Source organism: Protopterus annectens, chromosome 6.part1 (genome assembly GCF_019279795.1).
Source record: "Protopterus annectens isolate FY-2018-M chromosome 6.part1, PAN1.0, whole genome shotgun sequence".
In the NCBI taxonomy this organism is placed as follows: domain Eukaryota; kingdom Metazoa; phylum Chordata; order Ceratodontiformes; family Protopteridae; genus Protopterus; species Protopterus annectens.
In genome coordinates this window covers 558,801,511-558,819,983 of record NC_056738.1, presented here as the reverse complement: position 1 = coordinate 558,819,983, position 18,473 = coordinate 558,801,511, and the positions used below count along the sequence as shown (strand labels likewise).

The 18,473-nt window shown below is 39.4% G+C and overlaps 1 protein-coding gene across 1 annotated transcript in view; it reads left to right on the top strand.

The window, feature by feature from the left end:
• The window catches only part of LOC122805321 (neurexin-2-like), a 1,760,973-nt gene that overhangs the window by 184,758 nt on the left and 1,557,742 nt on the right, over positions 1 to 18,473 (top strand). The gene's annotated exons all lie outside the window — the stretch shown is intronic.

Sequence of the window (18,473 nt, the reverse complement as noted above, 5' to 3'; positions counted from 1 at the left end):
ACATTAATAGAACCTGGTGGAGGGACTGATTTGTCTCCCAGAGATTATCACACCGTTGGAATAGATTCCCACTTCTGATTAAACAGAGCATCTCATTAGCCCTCTTCAAACACAGTCTGGACGATTGGATGGGTAACCATAAATTCACTCCAGGGGTTCCACCTGTGTTTCTCTTGGACACGGGCATTAGGTGTTGATCATGGAAATAAGGGCAAAACTTGGCTAGGCTTGTATGGGCCCTAGGGCCATTAGCCTAGTAACTTCCTATGATCCTATGATTTCTCATCAGAATGAGACAAACGCCTTGTTTAAGCATAGTAAGCTCTATCAAAGTAGTTTGTTTCATTTTTTTTTGTATTGGAACAGATTCATTGTAAAGCAGGATTTGACCTTAGGAGACTTTGAATGAATATAGAGAGTTATAGTGGCAGTTAAGGTTAGATGCTCGAGTGTCTCCAGGGATTAATGACATACATTTCTGGTGTTTTAAAATTGAGAGTGGCTAGGTTACATCACATCTGGTCCAGTTGTGAATTCACTTAGAAACTTAATATCTACATTTTTTATTTTATTTTATGGACTAATCAAGAAATATATTTATTTTTATTATTGTGGATGCATTATGTTTTATATGTTATGGTAAATACATTTATTGGATGTCATTTTAAAGGGAGGTAATTTATAGAGGTAGGTTCATTTGACCATATCTGTTACTAGGTTAATGCATCAGGTGATTTGTAGGATTTATATAAGTCTCTAAAAAATGTTTGTTCCTTGCTCTGAGGAAGTCTTATATTGCGAAGGATAAAAGCACTTAACAAAATCAATTTTTTTTTATGAATTTTACTGGGGCCATCACTTATTGTTTTGAGCACAACTGAATAAGATCTAAATAATTTGATCTGTATTTCTGCACCAGAGGTTTTTTGGAGTTATTAGTTCAACTGGTAACCATGACCTCGAGTAGTGAGGAGTTGTTCACTGGGGAAAAATGCAGCCATGCTGAAACTACAGACTTTGGTTCCATTATAGGGGATTTAACTACCTTGATACATTTGTTTATACAATTCCTTGGGAACGAGGGAAGGAAGCAGTCAGATGATGATGATGCGAATGTGGGAAGGTAACAGTCAAGGGGTAGCTTTTCCTACTATTTCTGTTCCATGCAACCAATTGGGACTATTACACAATGAAGTTAGTGTTTGTCCAAGTCCAGGGGTTGTAGTACTAATGTTCCAACAGGTGATGAAAATAGACACTCTTCAGGGGAAGTTAAGCATCCATCTACAGGGCATTCCTCAGTTTTTCACAGTGGAATTAACCTGGTGTTCTAAACATGATGCCATTGACTTAGACATTAAGGGAAGTTTTCCTTTTCATGAAAAATGACTTTGGAAGGAAATTCATACTAAAACAGTTATGTAAGTTTTATACAAAACTGTTTGAGTACCACTCCCTACAGCTCAGGAGTTCATACCTTAAAGAATGCATTAGACTCACAGGTCCCTGGGTGATAATGTATTTATAAATTCCCCAATAATGTTCACATGGGGAGTGAATACCATTGAGAGCTGGTGAACTTATTTGACAATTTTGGGCTAGAGCTGATGCAGACTATTGTTAGACAAAATGACAAACTCACTGATGGGATTTTTAAGGAAGTTATGGAACTGAACAACACTGTTACAAAAGATATTTTGTTTACTGTGGAAAAAGGGAAATATTGCAAGGTGTTTTGTGACATTGATCTAAATTCTGGCAAAATAAAGAGAAAGAAAATAATTAAATTTGAAAGAGATGTTGAAGACCATTTAGCGATTCAGTTTACTTCATTCTTTGATGCCTTGAAGTGTGAAAATGAATTTAGACACGTGGTCAAGACACGTTATTTAAAATATAATAATCTTACTACTAATGAAAGGATATGCGTGAATGAACTGTCTACAACGAAAAAGTCTCAAACCTGGCTCATGGCAAGAGGGCATCCCACAATGTAGTGATGTAATTCCCCAGATCTCGTTTGATGCTTTACGAGGTTGGATGTGCTCATCTTGGCCGTGGCTAAGTTGTGACAAATTTTCTCTTATTTTTCCTCTAAACTGTTATATTTGCTAATAGATAGTTTATCTTCTAATTATATTTAATCTGTTGTGCATTTTATTGTATTACTGTTAGATAGTGATTGTTTTATCCCCTTTGGCATGGCTTTTGCCGTCGTCTTGTAGGCCTACTGGTATCCCTTGTAGTGGTTGTTATTCCTGTCTGTCAAGTTTATCAGTAGCTCATTTAAGTTACAGAGCAATTTGCCCATTTAAGTTAGAGGGCTTGTAGTTTATTGTTGTCTTGTCTAGAAGATAGGGCTGTTTAAGTTAGAGGCCCTATTTTTTTTCCCTGGTTGTCTTTTCCTTCTGTTTCCCATAGTTACTGTTCAGTATACCTTTAGCTTTTTATTAGTCAATAACTAAGTTTTTCTTATTGTTGTTGTTGTTTTTGCGGTCTTACCTTACCTATGTCTTAAGACCCAAAAGAGAGAGAACATAAGCCTTCGGGCTTTAAAAAATGCCAGAAGTGCTCACAAAAAATGTCGATCACTGATGGACATGTTATGTGTGTTTATTGCCTTGGGGCTATTCACCTACAAGAAGTCTGCACTTTTTGTCACTCTTTCAGTGCAAGAGTTCTTCAAGAAAGGAGAAACAAACTGATTCTGAAAGGGCTCTTAAAGCCAACTTTTGAGGAAGCCATCCATAGTTCTTCTTCCTCTTCTGCTTCTCCTTCCTCCAAAAGGAAAAGTCTCAAAAAAGACATTCACCTGCAACATCGGCTCAGTCGGAACCACTAGTCAAACTTCCAAAAATCTCCAAGGCCACTACCTCCTCAGCTCCACAGTCCTCGGAGCAATCAAAGGTCATATTAGTTGACAAGCCTGGTACTTCGGCTCCAAAGTCCTCGGAGCAAAAGATAAATCTACTCGGAGCCTGTCCATGGATATTTCACTGGTTTCTCTGACGTTGAGATCTCCAATTCTGCACAGGTCTTGCTCTCCATCCCTATCTTCCAGGTCCACCAGGAGCTTATCGGACGATGATTGAGCAGGGGGAGACAAAAAAGAAAACTAGGAGAAACAAGTCAGGTGGGACCCACCTTGAAAAAGATGTGGACAATGAAAATGAATCCTTAATCTTGAATATGTCACATAAAATGTTAAGTCCCTTTGAGGAACAAGTATTAAATAAAGGTCTATCCTTCATACCTAGCAAGTTAAGTGACAGCACTGAAACTATCATTGATGTGAAAATGTTTGTCAGAAATATACAACTTAAATTAGATTTTGGATTAACTGACAAAGATAGAGTGGTCAACAAGTTTAAACCTCCAAGCACCTATGTTCCCTTGTTACATCCAGTGTTAGACACATTTTCCAGACTAGTAGAAAATGACTTACACGTTTACAACTCAGAAAGAAATGTGAGGAAATGTAAGAATAACTTAACATGGATGCAAAGAAAAGCATTACAAGAACTTAAGAATGATAGTAGTATTATTATAGTACCTGCAGATAAAGGAGGACCAATAGTGATTATGGACTATGAACACCACTCAAGTAATATGAAAACTATGTTAAATAGTGAAAGGTGTTATACAAGATTAGACATCAATGAAGTAATAAGTAAAATATTTAGGGTGTATGATACAATTGATGATTTACTTAGAAGTAAACTGATAAAGAAAGACTTCTTTAAGTTTCTCAAAGTTAACAATCCACTGCTCCCAATTTTAAAAGGACTACCTAAAGTGCACAAAGGACTTAAAAATCCCCCTATGAGACCAATAGTCTCCGGACAAGGGTGGCTGACGGAACCTTTTTCACTTTTTGTTGAGCACCATTTAAGGACAGTAGTAGAACAAAACCTAAATATTTTAAAAGATAGTAAACAGTTTTTACTAGACCTATATGAATATTTGTCTAAAACAGATGAAGCATTTGAGTATTTACTGGTCACCCTGGACGTGAAGAGCCTGTTCACAGTGATACCGAATTCTGTAGGTATTGAAAGTACACAAAATTATTTGAAAAAGTACACAGATATGGACCCCCAATTTATTGATTTATTAACATTATTTCTAGAAATCATACTAGAAAACAATATTTTCCTTTTTGAAGAAGATATTTACCTGCAAAATGATGGCGTAGCTATGGTCACTTCTTGTGCCAATAGCTACGCCAACATAGTTATGGCTGAATGGGAGAAAGAATGTTTGTTCCCACTACAAAGCTTTAGACAAAATGTCTCATTTTATAAAAGATTTGTAGATGACCTTTTCTTGGTGTGGAAAGGGAGTGAAGATACATTATTAGAATTTGAGACAGAAATAAATAATCTTACTAGTTTCTTGAAATTTACTATGAATTATTCCAAGGAATACATTCCTTATTTAGATGTAAATGTTATAAAACTTCCTAATGGGATAATAAATACATCTATTCATAGGAAAAAATGTTATAAGAATACCCTTCTACACAGAAAGAGTGTGCATCCTAAACACATTTTCGATAACATAATAAAGGGACAAATTATGAGAGCGTCCAGGCTAAACCCGACATTAATAGGGTTTAAAGAAGAATTAGTAGGGTTGAAACAGAAATTCATAGATAGATTTTATAAAGAAGAAGATATAGTTAATACAATAAAAGAAGTATATGAAATGAGGGGAACTAGAGCACGTCCATATTTTATGGAGAGGGAAAATATAGAAAAAGAAGATAGTAACAATAAGTTAGAATTGGATAATCTCCCTGTTACTATTTATTACACTAAAGATGTTAAAGAAGTGAAAGATATTATAAGCAAACATTGGCATGTATTAGAGTTAGAGAAAGAGATAAGCATGTTAGTTGGGGAGGTACCAAAATTTTGCTACAGGAATAAACCAAATATAAAAAGAACACTGTGTCATAAGAGCTATAATACCCATGTGACATATACAGCTAATACAATTCCCTGTAATAGTTGCAAACAATGCTGTTTTATTAATACGGACACATCCTTTACATCACCAGTCACTGGAAAAGAATACAATTTTCAGACTGGCACCACTTGCAGGACAAAAAATGTGATATATTTAGCCCAATGTTGTTCCTGCGAAGCGTTCTATATAGGTAAAACCAATAGACAACTAAGAGAACGAATAAGAGAACATACATATGGTATAAGAATAGGAGATGAGAAAAATGCATTGGCTAAGCACAACAAAATAAAGGGAAGTACACATACATTCAGTTTCTTTGTAATGCAAACTATAACTAAAACCATCAGAGGAGGGGATCTTGAGAATTATACACTAGAACAAGAAACTAAATGGATTATAAGATGTAGGTCAGATCACCCTCCTGGCCTAAATGATAAAGTGAGCATACAACCTTTTTTGAAAAAAAGAAGGTTAAAGCACTGAGACACTTTAGATAATATATGATGAGATATATGTCTTATGCTATTATAGTTATGATATAAGTACATGTTTAGAAAGGTAATATAGTTTATGAGAAGATTCTATTGAAAGAAAACAAGATCAAAGCACTGAGACACTTTAGTCAATACACGATGAGTTTTCAGTTTCATACTAGACTAAATTGTGAATAATACTCATGACATATGCTTATATTTAGTAATATAGTACAAACTGTAAGACAAATTTACACTGTTTGATCATGTATTATGAATATTGTATCATTCCAGACAGTTGTTTAAATATTTTAAAGTTGAACTCACAAATTATCTATTCATCTAATCCATTTTTGTATATATGTGGGTACATTATAGGTTATATATAAGTGGTTTTATCTATTGTGTGTTTTAGAGAAGTTAATGGAATGAATATATAAAATGGTATATTAGCACCATCTAATGGTATGTTAGTGAACTACCAGAAGTAAAGAATAATGTTATTATTGGTAGGAATAGAAGTTTAAATGTTTTTAATGTTTTAATAAGTATATAAGTAATACATAAAATATTAGAAAAATCCTCAAGAATTATAAAGTCAAGATTAATGAAGCATATAAGTTATTTAAGTGTTTTTAATTCAAATAAGATGGATTATTAGATTAATCACGTAAATTGATTTATGCAAATGAGATGACTAATAGTGATGATTTACTCAAGCACATAAGATATATAAAGGCTGTGCCTTTCAAAGTTTAATGTACAGTCTGAGGAAGCCCTTCTTAGGGTGAAAGCGCTAACTGATATTAAATTGTTGTGAATAAAGAACGTTCCTTTTTATACTGAGAGTTGGAGCCATTGTTTTTTATTCAACACGTTGGATGTCCTGAGAGATTCGCTGTCAAACTGAAGCGGAAGCTGTGTTTGCTTCCTTAATTCCTGGGACCTTGGTGTTTGTGTTTTGTAACTTTCCGTTGAGCCGAAGCAGCTTGTTCTTAAGTACTAACTGCATCAGTGTGTGGCTGTCGACTCAGACAGTCAGCGTTCCTGCACGGAGGTTGGTTTTTGCATTCTTTGATGCCTTGAAGTGTGAAAATGAATTTAGACAAGTGGTCAAGACAAGTTATTTAAAATATAATAATCTTACAAGTAATGAAAGGATTTGCTTGAATGAACTGTCTACGACGAAAAAGTCTCAAACCTGGCTCATGGCAAGAGGGTATCCTACAATGTAGTGATGTAATTCCCCAGATCTTGCTTTACGAGGTTGGATGTGCTCATCTTGAGCGTGGCTAAGTTGTGACAAATTTTCTCTTATTTTTTCTCTAAACTGTTATATTTGCTAATAGATAGCTTATCTTCTAATTATATTTAATCTGTTGTGCATTTTATTGTATTACTGTTAGATAGTGATTGTTTTATCCCCTTTGGCATGGCTTTTGCCGTCATCTTGTAGGCCTACTGGTATCCCTTGTAGTGGTTGTTATTTCTGTCTGTCAAGTTTATCAGTAGCTCATTTAAGTTAGAGAGCTATTTGCCCATTTAAGTTAGAGGGCTTGTAGTTTATTGTTGTCTTGTCTAGAAGATAGGGCTGTTTAAGTTAGAGGCCCTATTTTTCTTTCCCTGGTTGTCTTTTCCTTCTGTTTCCCATAGTTACTGTTCAGTATACCTTTAGCTTTTTACTAGTCAATAACTAAGTTTTTCTTATTGTTGTTGTTGTTTTTGCGGTCTTACCTTACCTATGTCTTAAGACCCAAAAGAGAGAGAACATAAGCCTTCGGGCTTTAAAAAATGCCAGAAGTGCTCACAAAAAATGTCGATCACTGATGGACATGTTATGTGTGTTTATTGCCTTGGGGCTATTCACCTACAAGAAGTCTGCACTTTTTGTCACTCTTTCAGTGCAAGAGTTCTTCAAGAAAGGAGAAACAAACTGATTCTGAAAGGGCTCTTAAAGCCAACTTTTGAGGAAGCCATCCATAGTTCTTCTTCCTCTTCTGCTTCTCCTTCCTCCAAAAGGAAAAGTCTCAAAAAAGACATTCACCTGCAACATCGGCTCAGTCGGAACCACTAGTCAAACTTCCAAAAATCTCCAAGGCCACTACCTCCTCGGCTCCACAGTCCTCGGAGCAATCAAAGGTCATATTAGTTGACAAGCCTGGTACTTCGGCTCCAAAGTCCTCGGAGCAACAAGATAACTCTACTCGGAGCCGGTCCATGGATATTTCACCAGTTTCTCTGACGTTGAGATCTCCAATTCTGTACAGGCCTTGTTCTCCATCCCTATCTTCCAGGTCCACTAGGAGCTTATCGGATGATGACATGGAACGGGCGGTGCGCAGACTCCTGAAGTTGCCGGCGCTGACTAAATTATTCTCGGCTCCCACCCATTTGGTCTCAGAGCCTACTGTACCAGTTATACCCACTGTTGTTCCTCCTCTGAGCCAAGCTGGTCTTTCAGAGCCAGAGTGCTTGGTACCGCTTACTGTGGATCTGTCGGTTCCGGGCCCCCCTTCGGTGTTCATGGAGTTGACATCTGCTCTGACTCTCTCGGTGCCGTCCAGGAAGTCTGGGAGCTGGGGTTCCCCAGTCAGACCCAGGAGGGATACTTGGCCCTGATCTTCTTCGGTGTCAAGTCTACCCCTTCGGAGGGTCGGCCTGGGTTAGCTCAGCTCCAACATCAGCCTCGGGTCCAATCTTTTTGGTTCTGGTGCCTTCCTCTGTCTCCTCAGAGCTGAGGGAGTCTTCAGAGCCGGTGGGATCCACCTTTGAGCTGATGAGGAGTGTGTTGTCTACCTATTCAGCACCACAGAAGGATACTAGTACTCATCCCCCTAAGGCACCGGCTACTGTCTTGGTACCACCCATTACACAGGACAGCAGAGATCCAGAGTCTCAGGATCCCCCAGTGGGTGAAACCCTCTCCTCTGAGGCCTTCCCAGAATAGCCTTCTGTGGAGCCACTTCAGAAGAAAACTTGCAAGAGGAAGCATGTAGACTCCCCAGTTGAGTCCGTCACTTCAGACACTGACCTTGATGAGTCGGAAGGGTCCCCACAGTCGTCCTCTGGTGATATCTCATTTGCAGATATTCTAGAGATCCTGAAGCAGAGAGGTGGCTGGCAGGCCACCACTACTTCTGATGAGGAATCAGTGTACCTGAAGGCTTTTGGATCTCAACCTTCAGCCTCCTGAGTGTCTCCACCTTTCGATGAGCTAATGAACCTGATTAGTCAAAAGGCTTGGGAGTCACCTGACACTATGGAGCCAGTCCCTCGGAGGCCAAACAAATTCTTGTCAGCTCCTTCGGGAAAGGATTTTCTAACCAAGGCAGTACCCACAGATGTTATGGCAGTGGCAGCAGCCACCAAGAAGGAACTTGCAGAGACTTCCTCATCTGTTCATCCTCCAAATAAAGAATCTCGAACGATGGACAGATACGGGAAGCATGTTTTTCGACAGTGACATTCTAACTACGATCGCTGAACTACCTATCCCACTTTACAAGGCTACAAAGAGATCTCCTGGAAGAGCTAGGAGATACCCTACAAAGTTTATTAGCTGTGGAGGTGAATGAGAAGGTCTCCTCCCAGCTATCCACCTTAAATTACATTGTCAACTTCTCCATGAGGCTCATATCCTACGCAGCAGATAAAGCAATCAGGGTAGCGGGTTCCGGAGTTTCCCTTAGGAGACATCCTGGATGCGCTTGTGAAATTTTGCGGAGCCCTTTAAGTTTACTTTTACTAACGTCCCTTTTGACGGTTCCTTACTCTTTGGACCCAAAGTAAAAGACACTCTAACCCGGTGCGAGCAAGAAGGAAAAACTCTCTCTGCTGTTGGAGTACATTTTGTGTACCTTCAAGACCTTATCCTAAAGGCCAGAAGAGTGGAAAAATGTGGTTCAAAAGATCCTAGAGAGTTTTCCAGGATGCATGGGGTGATTCTTTCCCCAAGATTACTAGGAACAATGGCTTCCATGATTGCACTGGCCCTCTTGCCAGAATGCACATGAGGATCCTTCAATGGCTGTTTTTCTCCCAATGGTCACTTCAAGAGCTTCCAATGTCTCACCTCATCAGAATAACAGAATCATGCAAGAATGACTTAAGATGGTGGATATACTCCACTCATGTGACCATAGGGAGACCCTTTGTTCCATATTAACCCATAGCTTCAGTGACCACGGACGCTTCCCAGATAGGGTGGGGGGGTCATTATCTGGGAAGAACAGTCCAAGGTACATGGCAAGAACATGAGGCTCACTTGCATATAAATGTCCTAGAGATGAGAGCAGTGCTTTTTGCATTGCAAGCACTTCACGACTCTCTCCCTCTAGGGACAATTGCGATATAGTCAGACAATATGTCGGTGGTTTGGTACATAAACAAGCAGGGGAAACCAGATCTTACCCCCTTTGTCAAGAGGCCCTAAGAGTTTGGCAATGGGCAGTTTCTTCCCAGCGCTTTCTAATAACAACACACATTCTGGGAAAGTCCAAAGTGATAGCAGACAAGTTGAGCAGAGCAATCTTAATGCCTCACTAGTGGTCTCTCAATCAAAGTGTAGCGGAAATTATTTTCTGAACATGAGGTCAGCCTGGCTGCGATCTCTTTGCCACTCCCATGAATGCCAAGTGCAGCAATTAGAGGAGACACTGAGAGACGCACTTGCTCACGATTGGCCCTCGGGATTTTTGTATGCTTTTCCTTCATTTCCTCTCATACCCAGAGTCATTCAGAAAGCACAGTGCTCGGGAAGCAGTAATTTCTCATTGCTCCTTACTGGCCTCACCAAGTTTGGCTCCCCTTCCTTTGGCCTCATCTTCAGGAGAAGCCTTGGACTATGGACCCAGTGCCAGATCTGCTGACTCATATGTCAGGAAAGCTTCATCATTCTCTCCACACCCTAAAATTGACAGCTTGGCTGCTCCACTTCCCAATTTAGTCAGGCTTCACAATTTTACTCCTATAGTTAGACGTATCTTAATGTCCTCTCATAAAGCTTCCACCAGAAAACTGTATTCTAGCAAATTGAAAAGGTTTTCCTTTTGGACTCAAAACAGGAACATTGATCCTTTTTCTGTAACTATCCATTCTATTTTGGACTTTTTGGTGGAACTGTTCCAGCAAGGTTCAGCTGCAGCAACCATCAGGGTTCAACTCGCTGCAATATCAGATTTCCATATTGGTGATTCTACCTCCAACTTAATGTCATACAGGTTGTGTAGAGCCTTCTTAAAAAGTGCCTTCTTATTAAGACCTCCCTTTAAGGAACCCCTTTCTCCTTGGGATTTAAATTTTGTTCTGTCTCATCTTACATTACTACCCTTTGAGCCCTTGTCATCTTCAGACCTCAAGTTCCTTTCCTGGAAGACCTTGTTTCTAGTGGCTATAACTTCTGCTAGAAGAGTATCAGAGTTGCAAGCTCTTTCTATTAAACCGCCATATTTGATTTTTCATAAGGATTGGGTATCCTTGCGAAATAATGCATCTTTCCTACCCAAAGATTCTTCTCCAAACAACATAAATTAATCTGTAGAGCTTCCAGTGTTCTTTCCTAATCATAGCAATAAGGAAGAATACAAATTACATCAACTAGAAGTGCATAGACAGCTCAGATTCTATTTGTATAGGACCAAAGACTTCAGAAAATCTGACCAATTATTCGTATCCTTCTCTGATGCAAAAAAGGGTAGCTCAGTTTCTAAAACTACTCTTTCCAATTGGCTTTCTAATTGTATTACATTTATCTATTTCTCAAATCGCAGAGATTTACCTTTCAAAGTGAAGGCTCATTCTACTAGAGCAATGGCTACATCATCTGCTTTTCAAGCCAGAATTCCCATGGATAATATTTGTGCAGCAGCTACTTGGACCACTCACCATAATTTTATCATGCATTACATAGTGGATTTGGCCATCAGGGACAGGGCCTTCTTTGGTTTCATGGTGCTTAAAGGTGTGAGTCACCCAGAGTAAATGTGCTAGGGACAGTGTCCCATCATTGTAAGAATGAAGGCGAGATAGGACAACATAACATAAACATAACATTCCATGTTTGTTGTGCATCTCGCCATTCATTCTTACGGACCCTCCCTCCTTCCCCCTGCCAAAGACTCCTTGTGGACCTGGTGGATGTTTTTTTACTACCTTCAGGAGTTCTTTGTTCAGTTTGTTTCTCCTTCTATTAGGTCTATATTTGTATATATTGGTGTAGACATATATATATATATATATATATATATATATATATATATATATATATATATATTTGTATATATGTATATAGTGTACATATCATTCAGTAGTAGCATCTAACAAGATCTGGGGAATTACACCACTGCATTGTGGGATACCTTCTTGCCATGAGTGAGATTTGAGACTTTCAGCTATGTATTCAGCCGATTGTAAGCATGAATGGCGAGATGGACAACAAACATGGAACATTATGGGGAGTACATAACTTCTTTTTTTTTTGTGAGTTTTACTGGGGCCAACACTTTCTGGTTTTGAATACAGCTGAATAGGTTCTTGGTAATTTTATCTGTGTTTCTTTTCCTGAGTTTGTTCAAAGCAAATGAAACTTATACAACTGTACTTTCTTTTTGTGTGTGAATGTGCATGTGTATGTGTGGATATGTGTGTGTGTATGTGTGTAATGGGGGAATTGTATGTCTTTCAGGCTATGATGATTCAGTGTTTGGTAATTAAAATGAGTATGGGGAGCTAGATACACCCTCTGGCTGGCACATGATGCCTTTGCATGCATCGGTTTCGGAGGTTTACCAATGATTCTTGAGCCTGGAAAAGATTCAGCTGTGTGCCAGACTAGAGATATTAGAGGAGGAGATCCCAGCAGTGTCTCACTGCAGAGTACATTACCACAGAAATTATATAGAAAGTGCATGTATTCTTATTGATCTGATGGTATCTTTCCTGTCCATTCCTCAATGGATGGATCCCAATGTCAGATTCCTTCCCTTACCAATAACCCCCTGCAAAGTACAACATTACCTTAGATGTCATTTGCTCCTCCTTGAGAGAGACATATATCACTTTGCTCAGGCGTGGATAACATTATAAGAAACTTTTTTCATTGTTTCTTCGTTCACTTTCTTGTTAATAAGTATATTTCAGTGCTTTAACCTCTGTACTATAACTATACCTTATCTCCCCTTTCATAGTAAATTTGATATTTGATTATTTACTGAGTTAAAGTGTTGTCTCTTCTTACATTCTGTCACTATCTTCCTTCATAGAGCAGAGCCGGCAGTCACTACATCTGACCCTGATATTGCAGGAACTCTGTCACAAAGCCATACACCTACAAGTGTACTAAGACATTTGTCATTGTTTCATAGCCTGTGGTCACTACATCTGACCCCAATATTGCAGGAGCTCTGTCACAAAGCTGTACACCTACAAGTTTATTGAGACTTTTGTCATTGTTTTATAGCCTGCAGTCACTACATCTAACCTCGATATTGCAAGAACTGTGTCACAAAGCCCTACACCTCCAAGTTTACTGAGACTTTTGTCATTGTTTCATATAAAATATTTATCATGAAAAACCTTGCTGTGTATTAACATTAATCAGTTAAATACATGCCTGATCTGTGAAATAGTAGGACTCTTCATTAAGTTGACCATTGTCTTCTTTTGCTTGACCAGTAGACTATACTGCATATGCCAGGTATTTAGTTTCAGGAAATGACAGAAAACCCATTTTACTCACATCTCTTTGTTAATTGCTTTGTTCTGGCTATAAAGTGATTAATCTCAGTTATAAATGTACCTATAAATTGACCTGACAAGATGGTGGGTGAAATAGGGAAGAAAAGGCTCTCACAGGCACTCATAGGAATATGGAGAGAAAGGTGTAGCCCCTAATACTGAAGAATAATCATAGTAATGCCAGTGTACAATAACAAAGGAGATAGCAACAATTGTGGGCAGTACAGCGGTATCAAACTCCTCTTGCATTGCATGAAAGTTCTAGACAGGGTGAACGATAAATGAATACACAGAGTCGTAGAAAGTAAGATGGGAGATGAGCAGTTCAAATTTAGATCAGGATGCAGTACAGCCAACCTAACATTTTCAGTAAGACAGTTGAGAAGAAAATAGAAATGAGGAAAGAGTCCATTTGGGCATTCCTAGACTTGGAGAAAGCATATAAATGGGTTCCAAGAAAGCTGATTTAGGCAGTCCTGTGGTGGTTCAAAGTCCCAGAACCACTGGTAGAATTAATGCAGCTATGTACAAGGACCCAATGACTTAAGTACGAACAGTGTTTGGCCTCACAGTGGGATTCCCAGTGGGAGTGGGAGTGCATCACAGGTCAGGTCTGAGCCTATTGCTGTTCATACTGGTGATGGACTCCATCAGCAAGCAGGCTGGAGGGGACAGACCAGCACAGTTGCTGTATGCAGACAATGTGGCACTACAAGCAGACTCTGAGCAAGAACTTCAGCAAAGGATAGGGGAATGGAATGCAAAACTGAAGGCACATGGGATGAAACTGACTACAGATGAGGCAGTTGCAATGACAGCAAATGGGATGAATCAGAAGAAGCTGAGAACTGATATATAAGGGAAAACAGTGGAACAACTTAACAGCTTCAAGAATCTGGAAATTGCAATTGAGGAGGGACATTTGGATGAGGAGTTCAAATCTAGAATCAGAGGGGCTACAGTCAACTGTCACAGAGTGTCAGGTGTAGTGCACAACAGAGAAATGTCGAAGAAGCTAAGAAGTAAGATGTTTAGAAGAGTGAAGTGACCAGTACTACTGTATGGTACAGAAACTTGGGCTGTAAAGGCACAGTAGTTGAGAAAGATAGAGGTGATGAAGATGAAGTGCCTATGATAAGTGGTTCGATGTGCACTGTGAGACAGACAAAGCCAAAGTAGCTCCAATTACAGAGAATGTCAAAGAAAACAGATCACTTTGGTTCAGGCACATGTGCAGAAAAGCAGAAGACAATTAGGCAAAGAAGATTTTGGACAGACAGGAAGAAGGCAAGAGGAAACAAGGACATCCAGCAAAGCAATGGACGGATTATTTTAGAGAAGACATGCAACAATCAGGAATGACTACTGAAGAAGGTAGGAGAGTGGCATTGAATCAAGAGCAATGGTGACAGTTGACACAGCACCCTGACCCCATGTAGAAAATGGGTAAAAAGGAGGTTGATGACGATAATGAAAGCTTGCAGAAGATGCAAAACTTTACTGTGCTGCAAATATGGTAAGAAGATACCCTTAGCAAACTACATATCTGCTAGACATGTTTTTCTAAAATAACAAAAGAACAGCACATTTCAAAGTCTTAGTTACTGGCGCTAAAAGCCTTCATAAAATATTTATATCAGGAGATTACATTTTTTTTTATCTTTAACAAGACAGAGTGCCATGCAACAGCAGCTGTCTGATATGCGCAACTTTGACTTACTTATGTGTAGTGGGTTACATTTTCTTTGTGTGAAATTTGCTCCCTTTAAAAACTTACTTTTCCCCGTTTTTTATATTTCATGTTCTTCATTGTGTTCTCATATACCTGGTGTAATAGTCTTTTTTTAAATAATAGACTTAGCATGGCTTTTTGTCTGGGTATTTTAAAGTATATAACATGCCTTAATACCCTAACTGTTTTAAGGAGTCTGTTTATTTATTTTATTTAAATTTGTTGACTGGGAGTGTCCGACTGGACATAGGTCCATTTTCAGCGGAGTCCCGGGGAGAAAAGCTCCAGAGTTAAAATAAACAGACAGTATTTACATTGGATTACATAGTGATTAACAATTTACATAGCAATTTCTTACAACATATTTACAGATGAAGAACATAGTACATCAGTAGACAACTAGTATCTTTATCTGTGAAGTGCATACCAGACATTAACAAATGTTACAAGAAGAAGAAGTTTGTGCTGTATAATAAGTACTGGCTTATGAGCATCTGAGCTTGCTATAATCAAGGTAGTCAGTGGAGTGGAAAGAAAGGTAGTGGTTGGATGGGGTGGATGATATTAGAGTGGGAGTTGCAAGGGCATAGCCAGCAAGTTTTTAGTTGCGCTTTTAGTAAAGTTTTGAAGTGGGTGCATGATGGTATGGAGGTAATTGTGGGTGGGAGTGAGTTCCATAATTTGGCTATGGCGCAAGAGAATAGTGCTTCACCAGCAGAGTTATTGGCTTTAGTGATCTGCAAGTGATTTTTGCTGCTTGATCTTAGTGGTCTGGTGGTGCGATAGGGTTGGAGTAGATTCTGGAGGGATGGGACATTTAGTGGATGGTTTACTAGTTTGTGGGCGAGTGAGAGTTGATACCACTGAAGGAGGTGAGGGAGTTCAAGCCAGCCCAGTTCAGCAAGTGAGAGACATTGGTGACTACGGTAGGATGCCCCTGTGGCGAATTTGGCGATTTTGTTGTAGCAGGTCTCTAGCTTGTTTAGATCACATTGCCTTAGGTTGGTATATATTGGAGAGGCATAAAGTAGGGTGGAGATAAGGTGGGAATTTGCTATTGAAATCTTTGCTGCTTTGGTGAGAAATTGCTTATTTCTGTATAACTCTCCTAGTTTTTTGTGGGCTTTTTTTATAGGCATGGATATGTGAATGTCAAATTTTAGTTTATTATCTATTTCCACTCCTAGCAATTTGGTGTGTTCAGTTGGGTATATAGTGGTGTTGTCTTTTGCCGTGATGTTAAAGTGAGAGTTGTTTTGAGTATGTTTGGTGGGTTGGAAGATGAGTAGTTTAGTTTTGTTTGGGTTGAGTATTAATCGGGCATCGGATAACCATGTTTCAACAGAGGAAAAGCTTCCTGTGTGAATTTTTGCAGTTTTGGTAGGGACTGGGCTGAGCAGATGATGGTCGAGTCATCTGCGTATTGTATGAGTGTGCCATGTTTGGTGGCAGAGGCTAGATTATTGGTGTAAACAGAGAAGAGTAGGGGTCCAAGGATGGATCCTTGAGGAACCCCTATGGAGACAGGTAGTTGGGGAGATATGTAATTCTGCCATACAACGGATTGTTGGCGGTCAGACAGGTAACTCTGAAACCAGTTGGTGACCGATTGTGAGAAGGATAGGTTATTGAGGTCAGAGATAAGTTGTTTGTGTGAGACCATGTCAAATGCTTTAGATAGGTCAAGGAAAGTAGCAGAGGAGAGATAGCCATTGTTTTTATGCTGAAGGATAGTGTTAGTAAAAGAGAGTAAGGCAGTGGTGGTGCTATGGTTTGGTCGGAAACCATGCTGAGTACTGGAAAGGAGGTTGTTAGTAAGGAGGTAGTCTGAGACCTGAGAGTGTATGCATCTCTCTAGTATTTTGGAGAGTGGAGAGAGAATAGCTATGGGGCGGTAATTGGTTAGTTCTGTGGAGGGTCCACCTTTGTGGAGGGGAATTATATGTGATACTTTCCACAGTGTGGTAACGTAACTTTCTGACAGAGATCGGTTAATCAAGATGGATACTGGGTAGGCCAGAGCATCAGCTGCGATTTGTAGGTATTCACTTGGGAGGTTGTCTGCTGCTAATTTGGTGAGTTTAAGTTTAGTTAAGAGTTTTTTTATGTTGGAGGTAGGTACAGGAGAAAAAGAGAAGGCAGTGGGGAGATTACTAGTTGAAGGTGTGGGTTGGAGAGGAGGGGGTTGTGTTGTTTAGCTAGTGATAGTATGGTTTGGGTGAAGTGTGTGTTGAATGAGGTAGCAATATTTTCTGAGGAGTGAGGGATGTTAGGAGGAGGGGTACTGAATTTACCTGGGTGGAGGATGGAGTTTATGGAGGACCAGAATTGTTTGGGGCTGTGTTGTGAGGAGTCTAGGGCAGACTGGTAGTATTGGGATTTGTCTTGTTTTATTAGCTTTTTGACTCTATTGCGTAGTTCTAGGAATTTCTGTCTAGCTGAGGGGGTTTTGGTTTTGTACCAGTGCTCCCAGGCTTTATCCCTGTTTTTCATTTCTGACTTAGTGGTTTTCTGTAGCCATGGAGAGGGTTGTGCTTTGGTTCTGGAGAATCTTATGGGGGCATGGTAATTAAGGATGTTCAGGAAGGTAGTATTAAAAAATTCAACTGCATCATCTAGACTGAGGTACTTTAGAGGATGCCAGTTACATTCTTTGAGGGATGAGATGAATGTGAGTGGGTTAAAGTTTAGTTTTTTACGTATTTGACGGTAGATGACAGGTTTAGCTTGGTATAGGTATTTTTTGAGTAGGAATGTTGGGGAGTGATCACTGAGGCTATCTGATAAGCAGCCTGTTTTATATGACTGGGGGCTCTTACTGATTAGTATCCAATCCAGTGTAGTGTGCTTGGTGGAGTTTTTATTTATCCAGGTTGGTGACTGGACTAGTTGAGTGAAGCCATGAAGGTGTACATGATGGGTTAGATTGTTGCCAGAACAGGATTGCCAGTCAATATTGAAATTACCTAAGATGATAGTTTCTTGAGGGAGATGGTGGGTAGACCAGCTGAGGAGGTTTTCTAGGGGAGGGATGTTTTGGCCAGGTGGGAAGTAGCATCCAATTATGTTGATGGTTTTGTTCTGGTTAATTTTGAGGTTGGTATATATTATTTCTTCATTGCCTATTTGTGGAGCTGATGATTTTAAGATCTGGATGTTTAGATGCTGTTTAAATATTATAGCTACACCACCTCCTTTTTTGTTTAGCCGGTCTACTCTTAGTATGCCGTAACCTGTAGGGAGTATTTGCTCACTGGTAATGTGAGGTTTTAGCCAGGTTTCTGTCAGGATGACTATATCTGGGGAGTACAAGTCTATGGTGGCATGGAGTTCATGGACTTTGTTGGATATACTTCTAATTTTTAGGCATAGTAGAAGGAAGTCACTTGGCTTTTGATTGGCTGTAATATGGGAGAAGTTGTGGTTTCTAGTCTGATTATGAAGATTGGGGTTGGAGATGGTAGGGCCAGGGTTGGGGTGGATGTCTCCACTTAGGGCTAGTTTTGATAAGCATGAGATTATTAGTTTTCTCAGTTTTTGAATGTGCTTGCTTATAAGGGAAA